At 45.9% G+C, this 7155-nt stretch overlaps 1 non-coding gene across 1 annotated transcript; it reads right to left on the reverse strand.

Moving 5' to 3' along the window:
* Window positions 1–5664: 5664 nt before the first annotated feature.
* Window positions 5665–5746, reverse strand: TRNAS-UGA (transfer RNA serine (anticodon UGA)). The gene has a single exon. It is a non-coding gene; the product is annotated as a tRNA-Ser (tRNA).
* Between the last annotated feature and the right edge of the window lie 1409 nt (window positions 5747–7155).

Consider the following 7155-nt stretch of genomic DNA (forward strand, 5'->3'; position numbering starts at 1 on the left):
CTGGAGTGTTACCTGTGACCTGGAGTGTTACCTGTCACCTGGAGTGTTACCTGTGACCTGGAGTGTTACCTGTGACCTGGAGTGTTACCTGTGACCTGGAGTGTTACCTGTGACCTGGAGTGTTACCTGTGACCTGGAGTGTTACCTGTGACCTGGAGTGTTACCTGTGACCTGGAGTGTTACCTGTGACCTGGAGTGTTACCTGTGACCTGGAGTGTTACCTGTGACCTGGAGTGTTACCTGTCACCTGGAGTGTTACCTGTGACCTGGAGTGTTACCTGTGACCTGGAGTGTTACCTGTGACCTGGAGTGTTACCTGTGACCTGGAGTGTTACCTGTGACCTGGAGTGTTACCTGTGACCTGGAGTGTTACCTGTGACCTGGACTGTTACCTGTGACCTGGACTGTTACCTGTGACCTGGAGTGTTACCTGTGACCTGGAGTGTTACCTGTGATCTGGAGCGTTACCTGTGACCTGAAGTGTTACCTGTGACTTGAAGTGTTACCTGTGACCTGGAGTGTTACCTGTGACCTGGAGTGTTACCTGTGATCTGGAGCGTTACCTGTGACCTGGAGTGTGTGATGTTACCTGTGATCTGAAGTGTGTGATGTTACCTGTGACCTGGAGTGTGTGATGTTACCTGTGACCTGGAGTGTGTGATGTTACCTGTGACCTGGGGTGTGTGATGTTACCTGTGACCCGGAGTGTGTGATGTTACCTGTGACCAGGAATTTGTGATGTTACCTGTGACCAGGAGTGTGTCATGTTACCTATGACCAGGAGTGTGTGATGTTACCTGTGACCAGGAGTGTGTGATGTTACCTGTGACCAGGAGTGTGTGATGTTACCTGTGACTAGGAGTGTGTGATGTTACCTGTGACCAGGAGTGTGTGATGTTACCTGTGCCCAGGAGTGTGTGATGTTACCTGTGCCCAGGAGTGTGTGATGTTACCTGTGACCCGGAGTGTGTGATGTTTCCTGTGACCAGGAGTGTGTGATGTTACCTGTGACCCGGAGTGTGTGATGTTACCTGTGACCCGGAGTGTCCTATATGTGTGTACACATTAACACCTTATGTAGCAGTGGTGGCACTACTGTCTTCTCTATGTAGCAGTGATGGCACTACTGTCTTCTCTATGTAGCAGTGATGGCACTACTGTCTTCTCTATGTAGCAGTGGTGGCACTACTGTCTTCTCTATGTAGCAGTGATGGCACTACTGTCTTCTCTATGTAGCAGTGATGGCACTACTGTCTTCTTTATGTAGCAGTGATGGCACTACTGTCTTCTCTATGTAGCAGTGATGGCACTACTGTCTTCTCTATGTAGCAGTGATGGCACTACTGTCTTCTCTATGTAGCAGTGATGGCACTACTGTCTTCTCTATGTAGCAGTGATGGCACTACTGTCTTCTCTATGTAGCAGTGATGGCACTACTGTCTTCTCTATGTAGCAGTGATGGCACTACTGTCTTCTCTATGTAGCAGTGATGGCACTACTGTCTTCTCTATGTAGCAGTGATGGCACTACTGTCTTCTCTATGTAGCAGTGATGGCACTACTGTCTTCTCTATGTAGCAGTGGTGGCACTACTGTCTTCTCTATGTAGCAGTGGTGGCACTACTGTCTTCTCTATGTAGCAGTGATGGCACTACTGTCTTCTCTATGTAGCAGTGATGGCACTACTGTCTTCTCTATGTAGCAGTGATGGCACTACTGTCTTCTCTATGTAGCAGTGATGGCACTACTGTCTTCTCTATGTAGCAGTGATGGCACTACTGTCTTCTCTATGTAGCAGTGATGGCACTACTGTCTTCTCTATGTAGCAGTGATGGCACTACTGTCTTCTCTATGTAGCAGTGATGGCACTACTGTCTTCTCTATGTAGCAGTGATGGCACTACTGTCTTCTCTATGTAGCAGTGATGGCACTACTGTCTTCTCTATGTAGCAGTGATGGCACTACTGTCTTCTCTATGTAGCAGTGATGGCACTACTGTCTTCTCTATGTAGCAGTGGTGGCACTACTGTCTTCTCTATGTAGCAGTGGTGGCACTACTGTCTTCTCTATGTAGCAGTGTTGGCACTACTGTCTTCTCTATGTAGCAGTGATGGTACTACTGTCTTCTCTATGTAGCAGTGTTGGCACTACTGTCTTCTCTATGTAGCAGTGGTGGCACTACTGTCTTCTCTATGTAGCAGTGTTGGCACTACTGTCTTCTCTATGTAGCAGTGTTGGCACTACTGTCTTCTCTATGTAGCAGTGATGGCACTACTGTCTTCTCTATGTAGCAGTGTTGGCACTACTGTCTTCTCTATGTAGCAGTGGTGGCACTACTGTCTTCTCTATGTAGCAGTGATGGCACTACTGTCTTCCCTGTGTAGCAGTGGTGGCACTACTGTCTTCTCTATGTAGCAGTGGTGGCACTACTGTCTTCTCTATGTAGCAGTGGTGGCACTACTGTCTTCTCTATGTAGCAGTGATGGCACTACTGTCTTCCCTGTGTAGCAGTGGTGGCACTACTGTCTTCTCTATGTAGCAGTGGTGGCACTACTGTCTTCTCTATGTAGCAGTGGTGGCACTACTGTCTTCTCTATGTAGCAGTGTTGGCACTACTGTCTTCTCTATGTAGCAGTGATGGCACTACTGTCTTCCCTATGTAGCAGTGATGGCACTACTGTCTTCTCTATGTAGCAGTGGTGGCACTACTGTCTTCTCTATGTAGCAGTGGTGGTACTACTGTCTTCTCTATGTAGCAGTGATGGCACTACTGTCTTCTCTATGTAGCAGTGATGGCACTACTGTCTTCTCTATGTAGCAGTGGTGGCACTACTGTCTTCTCTATGTAGCAGTGATGGCACTACTGTCTTCTCTATGTAGCAGTGATGGCACTACTGTCTTCTCTATGTAGCAGTGATGGCACTACTGTCTTCTCTATGTAGCAGTGATGGCACTACTGTCTTCTCTATGTAGCAGTGGTGGCACTACTGTCTTCTCTATGTAGCAGTGATGGCACTACTGTCTTCTCTATGTAGCAGTGGTGGCACTACTGTCTTCTCTATGTAGCAGTGGTGGCACTACTGTCTTCTCTATGTAGCAGTGATGGCACTACTGTCTTCTCTATGTAGCAGTGATGGCACTACTGTCTTCTCTATGTAGCAGTGATGGCACTACTGTCTTCTCTATGTAGCAGTGATGGCACTACTGTCTTCTCTATGTAGCAGTGATGGCACTACTGTTTTCTCTATGTAGCAGTGATGGCACTACTGTCTTCTCTATGTAGCAGTGATGGCACTACTGTCTTCTCTATGTAGCAGTGATGGCACTACTGTCTTCTCTATGTTGCAGTGATGGCACTACTGTCTTCTCTATGTAGCAGTGATGGCACTACTGTCTTCTCTATGTAGCAGTGATGGCACTACTGTCTTCTCTATGTAGCAGTGATGGCACTACTGTCTTCTCTATATAGCAGTGATGGCACTACTGTCTTCTATGTAGCAGTGATGGCACTACTGTCTTCTCTATGTAGCAGTGGTGGCACTACTTTCTTCTCTATGTAGCAGTGGTGGCACTACTGTCTTCTCTATGTAGCAGTGGTGGCACTACTGGCTTCTCTATGTAGCAGTGTTGGCACTACTGTCTTCTCTATGTAGCAGTGGTGGCACTACTGTCTTCTCTATGTATCAGTGGTGGCACTACTGTCTTCTCTATGTAGCAGTAATGGCACTACTGTCTTCCCTGTGTAGCAGTAATGGCACTACTGTCTTCTCTATGTAGCAGTGGTGGCACTACTGTCTTCTCTATGTAGCAGTGGTGGCACTACTGTCTTCTCTATGTAGCAGTGGTGGCACTACTGTCTTCTCTATGTAGCAATGGTGGCACTACTGTCTTCTCTATGTAGCAGTGATGGCACTACTGTCTTCTCTATGTAGCAGTAATGGCACTACTGTCTTCCCTGTGTAGCAGTAATGGCACTACTGTCTTCTCTATGTAGCAGTGGTGGCACTACTGTCTTCTCTATGTAGCAGTGATGGCACTACTGTCTTCCCTGTGTAGCAGTGGTGGCACTACTGTCTTCTCTATGTAGCAGTGGTGGCACTACTGTATTCTCTATGTAGCAGTGGTGGCACTACTGTCTTCTCTATGTAGAAGTAATGACACTACTGTCTTCCCTGTGTAGCAGTGATGGCACTACTGTCTTTCCTGTGTAGCAGTGATGGCACTACTGTCTTCTCTATGTAGCAGTGGTGGCAATACTCTCTTCTTCATGTAGCAGTGATGGCACTACTGTCTTCTCTATGTAGCAGTGATGGCACTACTGTCTTCTATGTAGCAGTGATGGCACTACTGTCTTCTATGTAGCAGTGGTGGCACTACTGTCTTCTCTATGTAGCAGTGATGGCACTACTGTCTTCTCTATGTAGCAGTGATGGCACTACTGTCTTCTCTATGTAGCAGTGATGGCACTACTGTCTTCTCTATGTAGCAGTAATGGCACTACTGTCTTCCCTGTGTAGCAGTAATGGCACTACTGTCTTCTCTATGTAGCAGTGATGGCACTACTGTCTTCTCTATGTAGCAGTGGTGGCACTACTGTCTTCTCTATGTAGCAGTGGTGGCACTACTGTCTTCTCTATGTAGCAGTGGTGGCACTACTGTCTTCTCTATGTACCAGTGATGGCACTACTGTCTTCTCTATGTAGCAGTAATGGCACTACTGTCTTCCCTGTGTAGCAGTAATGGCACTACTGTCTTCTCTATGTAGCAGTGGTGGCACTACTGTCTTCTCTATGTAGCAGTGATGGCACTACTGTCTTCCCTGTGTAGCAGTGGTGGCACTACTGTCTTCTCTATGTAGCAGTGGTGGCACTACTGTATTCTCTATGTAGCAGTGGTGGCACTACTGTCTTCTCTATATAGAAGTAATGACACTACTGTCTTCCCTGTGTAGCAGTGGTGGCAATACTCTCTTCTTCATGTAGCAGTGATGGCACTACTGTCTTTCCTGTGTAGCAGTGATGGCACTACTGTCTTCTCTATGTAGCAGTGATGGCACTACTGTCTTCTATGTAGCAGTGATGGCACTACTGTCTTCTCTATGTAGCAGTGATGGCACTACTGTCTTCTCTATGTAGCAGTGATGGCACTACTGTCTTCTCTATGTAGCAGTAATGGCACTACTGTCTTCTCTATGTAGCAGTGATGGCACTACTGTCTTCTCTATGTAGCAGTGATGGCACTACTGTCTTCTCTATGTAGCAGTGATGGCACTACTGTCTTCTCTATGTAGCAGTGATGGCACTACTGTCTTCTATATAGCAGTGATGGCACTACTGTCTTCTATATAGCAGTGATGGCACTACTGTCTTCTATATAGCAGTGATGGCACTACTGTCTTCTATATAGCAGTGATGGCACTACTGTCTTCAAGACTGATGTGGTGAACATAACTGCCTCAGGCTGAGGGACAGACTACCTCCAACTCCTCCTGTCTCTACACCATTCTTCTCTATAAAGGACTGATGAAGCCACTGTCTGGCTGAACGTTATCTCACTAAACATTCCCATAAGTTCTGAAGCATTTATCACATGTGTTCGAACTTATTGATTCCAGAGGTAGAGTATGTACCACACTTGTCCTCCTGAAAGAACAGATAAAAACACTCGCTGCGGACAGGATTCGAACCTGTGCGGGCAAAGCCCAATGGATTTCAAGTCCATCTCCTTAACCACTCGGACACCGCAGCTCGTCTTTGTAACACTGTGTTGTATAATGTTGTAACACTGTGTTGTATAATGTTGTAACACTGTTGTATAATGTTGTAACACTGTTGTATAATGTTGTAACACTGTTGTATAATGTTGTAACACTGTTGTATAATGTTGTAACACTGTTGTATAATGTTGTAACACTGTTGTATAATGTTGTAACACTGTTGTATAATGTTGTAACACTGTTGTATAATGTTGTAACACTGTTGTATAATGTTGTAACACTGTTGTATAATGTTGTAACACTGTTGTATAATGTTGTAACACTGTTGTATAATGCTGTAACACTGTTGTATAATGTTGTAACACTGTTGTATAATGTTGTAACACTGTTGTATAATGTTGTAACACTGTTGTATAATGTTGTAACACTGTTGTATAATGTTGTAACACTGTTGTATAATGTTGTAACACTGTTGTATAATGTTGTAACACTGTTGTATAATGTTGTAACACTGTTGTATAATGTTGTAACACTGTTGTATAATGCTGTAACACTAATTATACTGTCTTGTACGTATATTTATGTAAGGGAGAGACAGACAGAGACAGGGAGACAGAGACAGGGAGACAGAGACAGGGAGACAGAGACAGGGAGACAGAGACAGGGAGACAGACATAGACAGGGAGACAGACAGAGACAGGGAGACAGACAGAGACAGGGAGACAGAGACAGGGAGACAGAGACAGGGAGACAGACATAGACAGGGAGACAGACAGAGACAGGGAGACAGACAGAGACAGGGAGACAGACAGAGACAGAGGGACAGACAGAGACAGGGAGACAGAGCCAGGGAGACAGACATAGACAGGGAGACAGACAGAGACAGGGAGACAGACAGACAGGGAGACAGAGACAGGGAGACAGACAGAGACAGGGAGACAGAGACAGGGAGACAGACAGAGACAGGGAGACAGAGACAGGGAGACAGACAGACAGACAGGGAGACAGAGACAGGGAGACAAAAAGAGACAGGGAGACACATAAGTACAGGTATACAGAAGTATAATTATCATACGTAGTGAAGATTACCCACCACGAAAAACCCCAGGTTACGTTACGTTACGTTACGTTACGTTACGTTACGTTACGTTACGTTACGTTACGTTACGTTAGGTAAGATTTGTCAGGAAACAGGACAAGTGTTTCCTGACGCGGATCTTAGTCAGATGATGAACCAGTGTCGTACATGTTTACCAGTGATGAACCAGTGTCGTACATGTGCACCAGTGATGAACCAGTGTCGTACATGTGTACCAGTGATGAACCAGTGTCGTACATGTGCACCAGTGATGAACCAGTGTCGTACATGTGCACCAGTGATGAACCAGTGTCGTACATGTGTACCAGTGATGAACCAGTGTCGTACATGTGTACCAGTGA

This window comes from Cherax quadricarinatus, chromosome 44 (genome assembly GCF_038502225.1).
Source record: "Cherax quadricarinatus isolate ZL_2023a chromosome 44, ASM3850222v1, whole genome shotgun sequence".
Taxonomy (NCBI): Eukaryota; Metazoa; Arthropoda; class Malacostraca; order Decapoda; family Parastacidae; genus Cherax; species Cherax quadricarinatus.